The sequence below is a fragment of the Cherax quadricarinatus genome, chromosome 42, assembly GCF_038502225.1.
Source record: "Cherax quadricarinatus isolate ZL_2023a chromosome 42, ASM3850222v1, whole genome shotgun sequence".
In the NCBI taxonomy this organism is placed as follows: Eukaryota; Metazoa; Arthropoda; class Malacostraca; order Decapoda; family Parastacidae; genus Cherax; species Cherax quadricarinatus.
In genome coordinates, this window is record NC_091333.1 from 22,021,833 (window position 1) to 22,038,278 (window position 16,446).

At 39.6% G+C, this 16,446-nt stretch overlaps 1 protein-coding gene across 6 annotated transcripts in view; it reads right to left on the reverse strand.

Moving 5' to 3' along the window:
- Window positions 1-16,446, reverse strand: part of ida (anaphase promoting complex subunit 5 ida) — a 348,644-nt gene that overhangs the window by 78,660 nt on the left and 253,538 nt on the right. The window lies entirely within an intron of this gene.

Sequence of the window (16,446 nt, forward strand, 5' to 3'; positions counted from 1 at the left end):
GGAGGGAGGAGCATATGGAGACAAAAAGAAAGGTTAAGAAAGTGGTGAAGGAATGTACAAGGAGAGCAAATAAGAGTGGGTGATATGCTGTCAACAAACTTTGCTGAGAATAAGAAAAAATTTTGGAGAGAGATTAATAAGCTGAGAAAGCCTAGGGAATGAATGGATTTGACAGCTGAAAATAGAAGAGGAGACCTATTAGATGGGGAGTTAGAGGTATTGGGAAGATGAAGGGAATATTTTGAGGAAATGTTACATGTGGATGAAGATAGGGAAGCTGTGGTTTTGTGCAATGGCCAAGGATAGAGGGTGGATATAGGAGCAATGTGGGAGATGTTGCAAGTGTATGGAATAGGTGGTAGATTACTGAGAGCAGTTGAGAGTTTTTATGAGGATAGTGAGACTCAGGTTAGCATATGTAGATACGAGAGAGGAAGATTATTTCCCAGTAAAAGTAGGCCTTAGACAAGGATGCATGATGTCACCATGGTTGTTCAATATATTTATAGATGGGGTGGTAAGAGAAGTGAATGCTCAGGTGTTGGAAAGAGGTGTGAGATTAAAAAATAAAGAATCTAACACAAAATAGGAGTTGTCACAGTTGCTGTTTGCTGATGACACTGTACTTTTGGAAGATTCTGAAGAAAAGTTGAAGAGGTTGGTGGACAAATCTGAGAGGGTGTGTAAAAGAAAGAAATCAAAAGTGAATATAGGTAAAGGCAAGGTGATGAGGTTAACAAAAAATTTATGTGATGAAAAACTGGATATCAGATTGGAAGGAGGAAATATGGCAGAAGTGAATGTGTTCAGATATTTGGAAGTGGACTTCTCAGCAGATGGGTCTATGAAAGATGAGGTAAACCACAGAACTGACAAAAGGAAAAAGGTGAGTGGTGCACTGACAAGTCTGTACAGACAAAACGTTGTCCATAGAAGCAAAGATGGGAATATATTAGAATATAGTGGTACCAACACTCTTATATGGGTGTGAAGCATGGGTGGTGCATGTTGCAACAAGGAGAAGGCTGGAGGCAGTGGAAATGTCATGTTTGAGGGCAATGTGTGGTGTGAATATTATGCAGAGAATTCGTAGCTTGGAGATTAGGTGGTGTGAAGTTACTAAATGTATTATCAACAGAGTTGAAGAGAGGTTGTTGGGGTGATTTGACATTTTGAGAGAATGGAACAAAATAGAATGACTTGGAGGGTGTATAAATCTATAGTGGAAGAAAGGCAAGATAGGCGTCACCCTAGGAAAGGTCGGAGGGAGGGGATAATCAAGGTTTTGTATGAGAGGGGCTTAGGATTCCAGCAAGTGCGTGTGTGTCAGATAGGAGCAAATGGAGGCAAATGGTGTTTATGACTCGACAAGCTGTTATAGTGTGAGAAAGGTAACATTTATGAAGGGATCCAAAGAAACTGGTTAGCTGGACTTGAGTCCTAGAGGTGGGAAGTACAGTGCCTGCATTCTGAAGGACGGGTGGAGATATGTTGCAATTTTTTAACTATACTATCGGCACACCTCTGGCAAGACAGTGATGGAGTGAGGGATGATGAAAGTGTTTTCTTTTTCAGGTCACCCTGCCTTGGTGGGAAATGGCTGATGTGTTAAAAAAATGGAAGGTTATCAAACTGAAGTACATAGTGGTTTTATCAGCAAAAACTCCTCAAGGGAGGTTTCTTGATGCCAGTGAGGAAAGGGGGTGAAGGCTGTGACTATAATTGGACCTGGCCTTTTCTTCCTTCAAACTTGACTGTCTTCTATTACATACCATCCCTTTTCCGCCAGGTGCAGCATGACCCCTATGGGTTTAACACATTATTATTATTATTATTATTACATTCATACAGTAACAATTTGAAACATTAATATTCCATGGCAATGCCCAAGACAAATTGTTACTGTAATAATAAATGCTGCTTATTAATACTGCCTGCTACTACCCATGGCTATAGTCATGACATAACCATGGACAGTAATTTAATATTATAGGCAGTTTTTTTAACACATTTGTCATCATCTCATTAATAATTGTTTTAATACCTATTCTGGCAGAGTAACCTAAAAAAGAAGCAGTTTCACCATTTACTCCATCACTGTCTTGCCAGAGGCACACTGATACTATAGTTCAGGTGCCCCTCCAGACTGCAGATATCCCCACCCTTCCTTCAAAGTGCAGGCATTGTACTTCCCACCTCCAGGACTTAAGTATATCTAACTGGTTTCCCCTGAATCCTTTCACAAAATGTTACCTTGCTCACACTCCAACAGCTCATCAAGTCCTATTAAACATGCTCACACATGCCTGCTGGATGTCCAAGCCCCTCACATACAAAACCTCCTCTACCTTCTCCTAGAGTGACCCCAACAGCTCATCAAGTCCTATTTAACATGCTCACACATGCCTGCTGGATGTCCAAGCCCCTCACATACAAAACCTCCTCTACCTTCTCCAAGAGTGACCCCTACCCTGCCTTCCCTCCACTACAGATTTATACACCCTCCAAGTCATTCTATTTTGCTCCATCCTCTCTAAATGTCTAAACCACCTCAACAATTCCTCCTCAGCCCTTGTGATAATACTTTTAGTAACCCCACACCTTCTAATCTCCGAGCTACAAATTCTCTGCACAATATCTACACCACACACTGCCCTGAGACTCATCACATATTATTGTGCCATACTTCTCAAGCACAATCCTCTACTTCACTAGGTACAGACATAGAGCAATGTCTGCAGAACTAAAGCACTGCCTTCCCTACACATGCTGTCTGTTCACCCAGAACCACATAGACATTTAAGTTAATAAATACTGCTACTGCCACATCTTCCTTCCACACTGTCTCCATTCCCTCACCACCTCTCCCTTCCTCAGCCCCTCTCCCCTCCCTCACTACCTTTCCCTCCCTCCCTCACTACCTTCCTCTCCCTCTCTCCCTTATCACCTTATCTTTCCTCCTTTACCTCCATCCCTTACTATGTAGTATATAAAACCAGTATTTCATTCGCTTATCTGCCTGAATAACCCTCGCCATTATGTATGATAATTAATATGTGAATTCTAATTAAAACTGAAACAGTACACTGAGTGGCAGAGAGCATACATAGTGAACTGGAATAAGGAAAAAGGGACAAGAGAGAATGTAAGAGTATGCCGAGTATACCAAGTGAAGTTCATGACTGAATTATTACTGAAAGGGTTAGGAGTAAGACAAAGTAGGACTGTAGAGGAGCAAGTGTTTACAATGAAGTGAGTAGTACTAAAGGGTAAAGAGTTGTTTGTTGCATAAGGAAAGCCATGTGGCAGATGCTGTAAATGAATAGAACAGGAGGTAAGTTACTAAAGCAGTTAAGCTTTTAAGCAGAGAGTGAGATGCAGGTTAGATAAAGCAGGAGAGAGGACTACTACCCACAGAATTAGACAAGGATGTGTGAAGTCACCATAGTTGTTTAACATATTTATGATAGAACTGTGAGAGAAGTAATGTTAGGGTGTTGGGAAGTGATGTGGGACTGATAGATGCTGGATCTAATACAAAGTGGCAGTTGTATTAATATTGGTAGAATTACCGATAATATGTTAAGTAAAAGGACACAAATGCAACTAATGTGGCATTTTATTGTGGCAACATTTCGCTCTCCAGGAGCTTTGTCAAGCTGTTACAACTTGACAAAGCTCCTGGAGAGCGAAACGTTGCCACAATAAAATGTCACATTAATTACATTTGTGTTCTTTTACTTAACACAGTGGCAGTTATCTCTGTCACTTTTTAGATCTGAAACAAAGTGGGAGTTATCCCAGTTGCTTTTTACTGATGACACAGTTATTTTAAAGGATTTTGAAATCAAGTTACAAAGGTTAGTGAAAGAATTTATTAAGTTTTATAAAAGAAGGAAATTAAAAGTGACTTCTTCAAAAAAACAAGGTGATGAGGGTAACAAAAATCAAGGGAATGATTAGAGAGAAGGAGTATGGAGGAAGCGGATGTATTTAGATATGTGAGAGTAAACATGTCAGCAGATGGGTCTATGAAAGATGAGGTGAAACACGGAATAGATAAACGGGGGAAAATGGTGGGCAGCACGTTGAAAGTTTTGATGGAAAGAAGTTTATGAAAGTAAAAAATGGGGGAATATACCAGAGCATAGTTATATCAACACTTTTATAAGGGTGTAAGGCATGGATTTTTTTATTCAGCAGCAAGGAGATTAGAGGCAGTGGAGATATCATGTTTAAGAGAAATGTGTAGTGTGAATATCATGCAGAGTATTTGGATCGTATAAGTAAAAGGCATGTGGGGTCATCAACGGTATACAGTAGACCATTATTTAGCACGGTACAGAGGACCCCCGGGTAATGATTTTAATCCGTTCCAGACAGCTTGTCTTTAACCCCTTGACTGTTGCAACCCCAAATCCTGAGGTGTCTCATGGTGTCGCAAAATTTCCGAAAAAAAACAAGATTTTTTCTTATGAAATGACAGAGAATCTTTTCCCGATTGTAATGACACCAAAAGAACGAAGTTTGATGGAAAACTGACAGAAGTATGCTCTCGCGAAGTTAGAGACCTCAGCGATATTTACAAATCGGCGATTTCACCCACTCTGAGCCCTATTTTTGGCTAATTCCATTGTTCCAATCGACCAAACTCATAGCAATTTCTTTAGAACTCCATTTTTTCTATCGACTGAGTACAAGAAAATGCCTATTTACCAATCTCAACTACCCAGTAACGTGGTCAGAAATTCGCAATTTGGCCAATTTCACAAAAATTAGAAAATATGAAAATTTCAAAATAAGGACCAGAATGAACAATGGAGACATTCCTGGCTTTAAAATAACATTTTCTTTGTTCATCAGTCACGTCTCCAGGCCCCTCTGATATTACTCTTGCTTTCTATTTTGAATTTTTATTCAAACAAAAAATAGAAGATTTACTGTTATGCAGACTACTGCAATATTTTAATAATTGTATAAATAATGTCAACCCATTCATGACTGCATATAAGAATGGCTACTTGGACATTTATTAGAAAATGACATCATTTGTTTACTTTTGAACATCGGCAAAAATCAAACATTTTCCCTACTTTGAGCTCCATTTCAAGGTTCTTTTCATAGTAAAACCAATTAAAATAACTTCTATTTCTATAATATGTTTTCCATTCTATCAAATGAGACAAAAAAAACGAGAATACAACCATAAATACTATACGAAAATAGACCACAAAGTCGGCATTTTAATTAAAAAAAAACGGTCAGTTTTTTTTTCTCATTATGCACTGTGTGCTGCAGGATTTTTTTTTTGTATGGTGCACACTGACCACACAGACCCATTCTCTCACATGTGGGCCTACCAGCTTTCTCCTGCTTGATTTGAAGCCACTAGAATTTATGAGTATATATACGTCAAACACGGTGGCTTGTAAGACGTATATATATGACCAAAACAGTCAAAGGGTTAAACGATTTTATTGTTAGCCGAATTAATTTTCCCCATAAAAAATAATGGAAATCCAATTTATCTGTTCCAGACACCCAAAAGTATTAATTTTTTTTTTTCAAATGAAATATACATTTCTGTACACAGAAAACAATGATACATGAAGAATAAATATTACATGAAGAATAAGAACATGAAGAATAAATGACACTTACTTTTACTGAAGATTTATTGATGATTTACTGTTAAGCAGACTACTGCATTACTGCAGAAATGGAATAAATAATATCAGCACACTTGTGAAAGAATATTAGACTCACCAGTTGACGTGTATTGGACGCATGGCATGATTTGTTTACAAACCATACCTCGGCCGGGATTGAACCCGTGGTCAGAGAGTCTCAAAACTCCAGCCAGTCGCGTTAGCCACTAGACCAGCTAGCCACAATAATATTCGTCCAACTAGGTATATTTCTACACCATAGGAAGGTTAGCACAGGCACCACTGTGACCACACCTTTCTATGGTGTAGAAATATACCTAGTTGGACGAATCTTATTGTGGCTAGCTGGTCTAGTGGCTAACGCGACGGGCTGGAGTTTTGAGACTCTCTGACCGCGGGTTCAATCCCGGCCGGGGTATGGTTTGTTTGCAATCGTGTCATTACGATTTCGTGAGTCATGATTTGTTTACTTTTGAACTTTGGCAAAAATCGAACATTTCTGCTACTTTGAGCTCAATTTCAAGGTAATTTTCATTGTGAAACCAATCAAAATCATCTCACTTTCTGTAATGTCTTCCATTCTATAAAATGAGACCAGGAAAACTAGAATACAACCATAAATAGCATACGAAAATACACTGCAAATTCGCTGTTTTAAACCAAAAACACGGTTGGAGTTTTTTTTCTCATTATGCACTGTGTGCTGCAGGATTTTTTTTATACTGTGCACATTGACCAAATAGACCCATTCTTTCATATGTAGGCCTACCAGCTTTCTCTCGCTAGATTTGAAGGCACTAGAATTTATGCGTACTAGAACGGCACCAATCCTGGCGTGCAAGCTGTACTAATACGGCACCAACCCTGAAAGGGTTAAATTCACTAACATCACCACTAGTTCCAGGCATTTTCTTAATGAGATCTGCAGGCAACTGCCTTGCCTTTTCACACATGACTGACTTTGAAACACCATCTCCTGACAATTGTTTGTCGTTGATCTACACCAATAACAGTCTCTCCACATCTTCGAGTATTTGCGATCTCTGTTTTGTAAGCATACTTGCACCTTTTGCAATAACAGCTTCCTTGATTGCCTTTCTGTTGACCAAGATAGTAGTGATGGTTGACTGGGGTTTGTTGTACAACCGGGCCAGCTCGGAGGCATGCACTCCACTTTCATACTTTGTGATTATCTTTCTTTAATTCGATGGTGTTTCTCGCCCTTTTTACCACAGGGTTGGCACTAGAAGCTTTCTTTGGGCCCATTGTGGCTTATTTAGCAGTTACAAGTACTAAAAACAAGGAATAATACAAAATGTATCGAATGTATGCTTGGAACCATCCGCACTGGCTTGTAAACAATGGCACACTAGCTGAAGGCAGAGCAGCTGAGGCACTCAGACCAGACGGACAGGCGGACGCATTCAGGACGAATGTCCCTAACCGAGTTTCTCATCGTTGGCCGAGCCAATGTTTTTACGCAAAGATGCAGCGATATCTGATTTTATCGCTAGCCGATGTCATCGTTACCCGAGGGTCCACTGTAGTTACGTTCCTGAAAATGCTGTGTTAGGTAAAATCATGTTAGATGAACTGAAGAACTTGTGGGAAAATAGGGTAATGTTCCTGGGACCCCCCCAAAAGCCAAACAACTTGTTTTAGGCCTCCACATCTTACAAAAATAAAAGTGAATATGTAGTTGTAGTTCCCTGTGATGTATTATGTTGGTTTTACTGCTTAAGACTACAAATGTAACAGAAATAATAGTATTTCTTATCTTAAATTGTAGGTGCTGGTGTTTGTGGATGATTGTATAGAGTGGAGAGTTATGCTGTGGCCCTACTGGGATGAGGTGGATGGTAGAGGTTCTTGTACTGAAGTCGATGGTTGTACTAGTGTGTCTAACTTTGAGTCATTCAGTCAAGTCAGTCAGTCAGTCAAGTTTCTCAGTAAGTCAGTCAAGTCACTCAGTAAGTCAGTCAAGTCATTCAGTAAGTAAGTCAAGTCCCTCAGTAATTCAGTCAAGTCATTCAGTAAGTCAGTCAAGTCACTCAGTAAGTCAGTCAAGTCACTCAATAAGTCAGTCAGTTCAGTCATTCAGTCAGTCACACAAGCTCATCTTTACCTCTTTTTCTGTGTACAAAGTAACACTTCATTACGGCTACAGGTTATCTCTTGTCAAATACCTTTGTTTCTTTGTTAATTCTAAGACTTAAGTGCTTATACCTTTTCGTGCCACTTTCAGCAACACTGGTATGGCTACTGGGTGTCATGAATGCTTGGCAGATACAAGATATAGTAATTAAAATATCATATGATTGTAACTTGATTGTAACTTGACTAACCTACTCTCTGCTTAAACAAACTATGATCAATTTCTCTAGTATTAAGTAGCCTGTAAGCCATTATTTTAGTCTGCCCATAATGCCATAGCATGATAGTGGCTCTCTCTGCACTGCAACTCATTACTGTAACTACAAAATTCTCAATGTAAACTTGCAAAGAAATAAAAATTGTATGGTATTGTATTGTATAACAGCTCACAAACACAGCTGCCTTGTAGGAGAGAAAGACTGGACACACATGAATTACGAATGCTGGGATGGTGGGGTGGTGTCGGGGAGTGGCAGAGGATGGCGGAAGGGCTCCACGGCTGCTCCACAACAATACGACCGCTTGAGCAAAAGAGAATTTTTTTTTCCTTCTCACAAACTGAACCGTATTAAACAAAATTGTGCCGCAATTTTTCAATCATGCAATACCCGAATCGTGCCAAATAAACTCGTGCTAAATGACGGTCTAATGTAATGTAATTAAGAGGGCTGAGGAGGGGTTGTTGAGGTGGCTTGGGTATTTAGAGAGGATAGAGGAATAAATAAGTTTAGTAAGTTTACTCAGGTTAACACAAATACAGTGGACCCCCGGTTAACGATTTTAATCCGTGCAAGAGGGCTCATCGTTATGCGAAATAATCGTTATGCGAATGAATTTTCCCCATAAGAAATAATGGAAATAAAATTAATCCGTGCAAGACGCCCAAAAGTATGAAAAAAATTTTTTTTTACCACATGAAATGTTAATTTTAATACACACAAACTGAAAAAGGCATGCACAATTAAATGACACTTACTTTTATTGAAGATCTGGTGATGATTGATGGGATGGGAGGAGGGGAGAGAGTGTGTTAGTGTTTAGAAGGGGAATCCCCTTCCATTAGGACTTGAGGTAGTAAGTCCTTTTCTGGGGTTACTTCCCTTCTTCTTTTAATGCCACTAGGGCCAGCTTCAGAGTCACTGGACTTCTTTCGCACAAGATATCTGTCCATAGTGGCCTGTACCTCTCGTTCCTTTATGACTTGCCTAAAGTGTTTCACAACATTGTCAGTGTAATAATCACCAGCACGGCTTGCAATAGCTGTGTGAGGGTGATTTTCATCCATGAAGGTTTGCACTTCAAGCCACTTTGCACAGATTTCCTTAATCTTTGAAGTAGGCAACTTCTTCAATTTCTCTCTCCCCTCCTCCGAAGCAATTTCCTCAGGTGTGGCCTCTTGCTGTTGAAGTTGATCTAGCAGCTCATCAGTGGTTAGTTCTTCATTGTCCTCCTCCACCAACTCTTCCACATCCTCCCCACTAACCTCCAACCCCAAGGACTTTCCCAATGCCACAATGGATTCCTCAACTGGCACAGGATTCTCAGGGTTAGCCTCAAACCCTTCAAAATCCCTTTTGTCTACACATTCTGGCCACAGTTTCTTCCAAGCAGAGTTCAAGGTCCTCTTTGTCACTTCCTCCCAAGCCTTACCTATAAGGTTTACACAATTGAGGATATTAAAGTGATCTCTCCAAAACTCTCTTAGAGTCAGTTGAGTTTCTGAGGTCATTACAAAGCACCTTTCAAACAGAGCTTTTGTGTACAGTTTCTTGAAGTTGGAAATAACCTGCTGGTCCATGGGCTGCAGGAGAGGAGTGGTATTAGGAGGCAAAAACTTCACCTTAATGAAGCTCATGTCCCCATAAAGTCGCTCTGCCACGTCTGTAGGATGACCAGGGGCATTGTCTAACACCAGGAGGCACTTAAGTTCTAATTTCTTTTCAGTTAGGTAATTTTTCACATTGGGGGCAAATGCATGGTGTAACCAGTTATAGAAAAATTCCCTAGTGACCCATGCCTTACTGTTTGCCCTCCACAGCACACACAAATTATCCTTGAGGACATTCTTTTGCCTGAACGCTCTGGGAGTTTCAGAGTGATACACTAATAAAGGCTTCACTTTGCAATCACCAGTAGCATTGGCACACATCAACAAAGTAAGCCTGTCTTTCATAGGCTTATGTCCTGGGAGTGCCTTTTCCTCCTGAGTAATGTAGGTCCTGCTTGGCATTTTCTTCCAGAACAGGCCTGTTTCATCACAATTAAACACTTGTTCAGGTTTCAGTCCTTCAGTTTCTATGTACTCCTTGAATTCCTGCACATATTTTTCAGCCGCTTTGTGGTCCGAACTGGCAGCCTCACCATGCCTTATCACACTATGGATGCCACTACGCTTCTTAAATCTCTCAAACCAACCTTTGCTGGCCTTAAATTCACTCACATCATCACTAGTTGCAGGCATTTTTTTAATTAAATCGTCATGCAACTTCCTAGCCTTTTCACATATGATCGCTTGAGAGACGCTATCTCCTGCTATCTGTTTTTCATTTATCCACACCAATAAGAGTCTCTCAACATCTTCCATCAATTGCGATCTTTGTTTCGAAAACACAGTTGAACCTTTGGCAAGAACAGCTTCCTTGATTGTCTTTCTGGTGCCCACAATAGTAGCGATGGTTGATTGGGGTTTCTTGTACAGCTTGACTAGGTCGGCTATACGCACTCCACTTTCATACTTATCAATTATCTCTTTCTTCATCTCTATAGTAATTCTTACCCTTTGAGGTGTAGGGTTGGCACTAGAAGCTTTCTTGGGGCCCATGGTCACTTATTTTCCAGAAACAGCACCGAAAATACTGTAATAATACGAAATATTCCGAGTGTATGCTTGGATGTTACCGCGGAGGCTGGCTGGTAAACAATGGGACGGAGCGGCACATGTGAGGCTGGCTGAGGGCACATTGGACGCGTCTCGGACGAAAATCGGTATGCGGGTTTTTAATCGGTATGCGGGGCAAAAATTTTGCGATAAAAGTAATCGTTATGCGGAAAAATCGCTATGCGATGCCATCGTTATGCGGGGGTCCACTGTACAGCTACATAGATTATCATACAAAGCAGCCCAAAGATGCCGTATAAATTTGTGGTGGAAGGTAGGAGAGAAATGGGAAGTCCCAGGAAAAGTTGGTGGGTTGAAAGAGGCTTTTAGTTTTAGGGGCTTTGAAAAGCCAGCAGGCTTATGAAAGAGTGAATGAAAACAAGTGATTTTTAACCCTTTCACTATCGGTGCCATATACAGTGGACCCCCGCATAACGATCACCTCCGAATGCGACCAATTATGTAAGTGTATTTATGTAAGTGCGTTTGTACGGGTATGTTTGGGGGTCTGAAATGGACTAATCTACTTCACAATATTCCTTATGGGAACAAATTCGGTCAGTACTGGCACCTGAACATACTTCTGGAGAGAAAAAATATCGTTAACCGGGGGTCCACTGTATATACATCTAATGAGCTAGTGTTGGTAATGTATTAATACACTAAAATTCTACCGGCTTCAAATCTAACAAGAGAAAGCTAGTAGACCTACATGTAAGAGAATGGGTCTGCGTGACCAGTGTGTGCAGTATAAAAAAAATTGAGGTACCCGCACTGCATTGTCGAAACGTCATTTCAGTACGGCTTATTCATCATGCCTCGCAATAAGAAATATCTCACTCCCCAGCAAACTGGGACACTTCTGTTCCCAAGTGATAGTTTTAACACAGAAGAAAGTGTCAATGATGATGAATTTCATGGTTTTGAGGAGCTTGTGACTGAAAACTAAGGGAGGAGGAAGTTAGGGTGAGATATAAGCAACTATTGGTAGAAACGTGGGCGAGTGCAAGTATGAGTAGTGCGGGGGGAGGGGGGTCAAAGAGGGTTGGAATAGTTTTAAAAATGCAGTATTAGAATGTGGGGCAGAAGTTTGTGGCTATAGGAGGGTGGGTACAGGAGGAAAGAGGAGTGACTGGTGGATTGATGAAGTAAAGGGTGTGATAAAAGAGAAAAAGGAAGCTTATGAGAGGTTTTTACAAAACAGAAGTGTTATAAGAAGAGCAGAGTATATGGAGAGTAAAAGAAAGGTGAAGAGAGTGGTGAGAGTGCACAAAAGGAGAGCAGATGATAGAGTGGGAGAGGCATTGTCAAGAAATTTTGATGAAAACAAGAAAAATTTTGGAGTGAGATAAACAAGTTAAGAAAGCCTAGGGAACGAATGGATTTATCAGTTAAAAACAGAGTAGGGGAGTTAGTAGAGGGGGAGCTGGATGTATTGGGTAGATGGCGGGAATTTTTGAAGAACTTTTATATGTCAACGGAGAAAGGGAGGCGGTGATTTCATGCACTGGCCAGGAGGTATTACGTCTTTTAGGAGTGAAGAAGAGCAGGATTTGAGTGTGGGGGAGGTGCGTGAGGCATTACACGTAGAATGAAAGGGGGTAAAGCAGCAGGAACTGACGGGATCATGACAGAAATGTTAAAAGCAGGGGAGGATACAGTGTTGGAGTGGTTGGCATTTTTGTTTAATAAATGTATGGAAGAAGGGAAGGTACCTAGGAATTGGCAGAAAGCATGTAAAATTCCTTTATATAAAGGGAAGGGGGACAAAAGAGACTGTAAAAATTATAGGGGAATAAGTTTACTGAGTATACCAGGAAGAGTGTACGGTAGGGTTATTATTGAAAGAATTAGAAGTAAGACAGAGAATAGGATTGCGGATGAGCAAGGAGGCTTTCGAGTGGGTAGGGGATGTGTAGATCAAGTATTTACATTGAAGCATATATTTGAACAGTATTTAGACATAGGTACGGAAATTTTCATTGCATTTATGGATTTAGAAAAGGCATATGACAGAGTGGATAGAGGAGCAATGTGACAGACGTTGCAAGTATATAGAATAGGTATTAAGTTACTAAATGCTGTAAAGAGTTTTTATGAGGACAGTGAGGCTCAGGTTGGGGTGTGTAAAAGTGAGGGAGATTACTTCCCAGTAAAAGTAGGTCTTAGACAGGGATATGTAATGTCACCATGGTTGTTTAATATGTTTATAGATGGGGCTGTAAAAGAAATAAATGCTAGGGTGTTGGGGAGAGGAGTGGGATTAAATTATGATACTGTGCTTATGGGTGATTCTATATAAAAGTTGCAAGGGTGAGTGGACGAGTTTGGGAGGGTGTGTAAAGGTAGAAAGTTGAAAGTGAACATAGATAAGAGTAAGGTGATGAGGGTATCAAATGATTTAGATAAAGAAACATTGGATATCACATTGGAGAGAAAGAGTAAGGAAGAAGTAAATGTTTTCAGATATTTGGGAGTTGATGTGTCAGCAGATGGGTTTATGAAGGATGAGGTCACCCATAGAATTGATGAGGCAAAAAAAGGCGAGTGGTGCGTTGAGGTATATGTGGGGACAAAAAAACATTATCAACGGAGGCAAAGAAGGGAATTTACGAAAGTATAGTGGTACCAACACTCTTACATGGGTGTGAAGCTTGGATTGTAAATGCTGCAGCGAGGAGGCGGTTGGAGGCAGTGGAGATGTTCTGTCTAAGAGCAATGTGTGGTGTAAATATTATGCAGAGAATTCGAAGTGTGGAAATTAGGAGAAGGTGTGGAGTTTATAAAAGTATTAGTCAGAGGGCTGAAGAGGGGTTGTTGAGGTGGTTTGGTCATTTAGAGAAAACGGATGAAAGTAGAATGACATGGAGAGTGTATAAATCTGTAAGGAAAGAAAGGCCGGGTAGGAATTGTCCTCGAAAAGGTTGGAGGGAGGGGGTAAAGGAGGTTTTGTTGGCGAGGGGCTTGGACTTCCAGCAAGCATGCATGAGCGTATTATATAGGAGTGAATGGAGACAAATGGTTTTTGGAACCTGACAAGCTGTTGGAGTATGAGCAGGGTAATATTTAGTGAAGTGATTCAGGGAAACCGGTTATTTTTATATAGTCGGGCTGGAGTTCTGGAAATGGGAAGTACAATGCCTGCACTTTAAAGGAGGGGTTTGGGATACTGGCAGTTTGGAGGAATGTGTAATAGGACGGTATATATATATTGTGGGCCCTTTTAATATATTCTATATGGTAAATAGTATAGTTTATTATTTCAGGTCACTTTTATATTGTATCTTTATACATGTATATGCTTCTAAGCTGTTGTAGCTGGGTACCTCTGCAAAAACAGTGATTATGTATGAGTTAGGTGAAAGTGTTGAATGATGATGAAAGTATTTTTGTTTTGGGGATTTTTTCTTTCTTTTTGGGTCACCTTGCCTAGGTGGGAGACAGCCGACTTTTTGAAAAAAAAATAGTAATAAACAACTTTTTTTATTATTGGTTTGTGTAAACATGTTTTGTAAACAATATAATGATAACAATGTTTGTGCAGTTATTGTATTGCATACAACAAGTGGATATATATATGTTATGCATTACACTGGTCTCACAGGCCACAAAAGTTACTTGAAAAAATATTAAAAATAAGAGAAAAAAGTAGAACAAAGGAAAAAATAATATTACCGAGTGAGCAGCAGTCGCCAATGTTGCCATAAATCCCTCACTTTCTGTCAACTTCACGCCTCTATATCTCAGTAAACACTGATCATAAATTTTTTTTTTTTAAAACACTCACAAAAATATTCTTAAGAATAATATTTTTTGACATGGAGAGCGAGTTTAGAATCAGGGGTACCAACAGTGAAAGGGTTAATGGACGTGTGAGTAAGGTAACTTGTATGAAGGAATTCAGGGAAGCCAGTTAGCCAGAAGTGAGTCCTAGACGTGGGAAGTACAGTGCCTGCTTTCCTGAAAGAAATGTAGAGACTAGGGATGTTGAAGTGGAAGGGTAATCAGATTGTGATGTCAGCACACTTCTAGAGAAAGAAGGCAACTGAATGAATGGAGATGAATGTGTTTCTTTCTTAGGGTCACCCTGCCTTGGCAGGAGAGAGCTGTTGAGTTAAAAAAAAAATTATTATACATTATATTATATCATGCAATTATATAACTTTTCACAGAAGGTGCATTCAGAAAGAGAGGAAGAGAAGACTATGTAAACACTACCTGTATCAGTCCTTCCTCACAGACTCTCCAGAGCTCTAGTTACCACAAATCATCATAAAGAACCACAAGGTTGGCTATAATATTTAGATGGCATGAGATTATCAACATTATAGGCAGTTTCCTTACATTTTCACAGTAAGGATGCAAAAAGGAGGAAGCAGAGGATGTGAGAGTGTTCGGTGCTTCGACTTCTTCTTCTTCTTCTTCTTCTTATGGCCAGAGCTTTGGTAAGATGGGTAAGGAAGAAGGATGGGTAAGGATAGAAATATTGGAAAAGGGTGGGAGGGGTGAGAAAGGTAGGATATAAAAGGTAAGTGGCCCAACCACTTTGGTGTAATTTAAAAAGTGTATGTGGAATAATAAAATATTCTTGGAGGGGTATAATACTAACCCATCAGAGTCACATAGATATAACAGATATATAAGTACATGACTCTGAATTGGTAGTAAATATACAATACAAGTTGTAATTGCTTTTTTTTTTTTTTGTGATTGCACAACGGATATTTAAATGACAATGAAGGCAATAATTTTCTGGCCAGTTTATAAAGAATTACTTGACACGTTAGCTTCTTACAAGGTGGTTTCCCGCCATAGTAAATGTAGCATAATTTTAACAGTAGAATGTTATACAAGATGTCTCCCTAATTGGGGGCGATGATTTTCTTAGTAAACATAGAAGGGTTCTGGTGTTACCCAATCATCTTCATCTGCAGGGAGGTTGCTCAAGATCATTGGTCGATGGTAATCGTCTTTATGGATAAAACGAAGGACCCTCTGTGGGAGAGTCATTCTTTGAGTCCTGTGAGGAGTATTGATGATATAATCCGTGGTATTTTCAACTTGGAGAGGATGTTCTCCATCTGGTATGTAGAGTTCTTGCATTGCATAGAGTTGTTTCTTCTTCAGGGTGTCAAGGTGTATATTTAACCCTTTCAGGGTCCAAGGCCAAAATCTGAAGTCACGCACCAGTGTCCAAGAATTTAAAAAAAAAAAATTTGTTATTTTTTCTTATGAAATCGTAGAGAATCTTTTTGTGAAGGTAATAAAACAAAAAGTACGAAATTTGGTGGAAAATTGACGAAATTATGCTCTCGCGAATTTTGATGTGTCAGCCATATTTACGAATCGGCGATTTTGCCGACTTTGACTCCCATTTTAGGCCAATTACATTATTCCAATCAACCAAATTCTTAGCTATTTCACTAGTATTACTTCTATTCTATCGATTGAGCACAAGAAATCGCCAAGTCAACTGTTTCAACTACAAAATAAAGTGATCGGAAATTGTTAATTTGGCCAATTTAACACAAAGTTCAAAATATTCCAATTTCAAAATAGGCTCCAGAATAAACAATGTAGGTATTCCTGGAACTAAACTAACATTTCCTCTGTTCATTAGTTACATTTTGAGGCTTTACAAATAAATTCCATTTTGATTTTTTATTCACATAATGAATTTTTATTCACACCAAAAAATAGAAGATTTACTGTTATGCAATACTGTAATAATTGTATAAATATCAT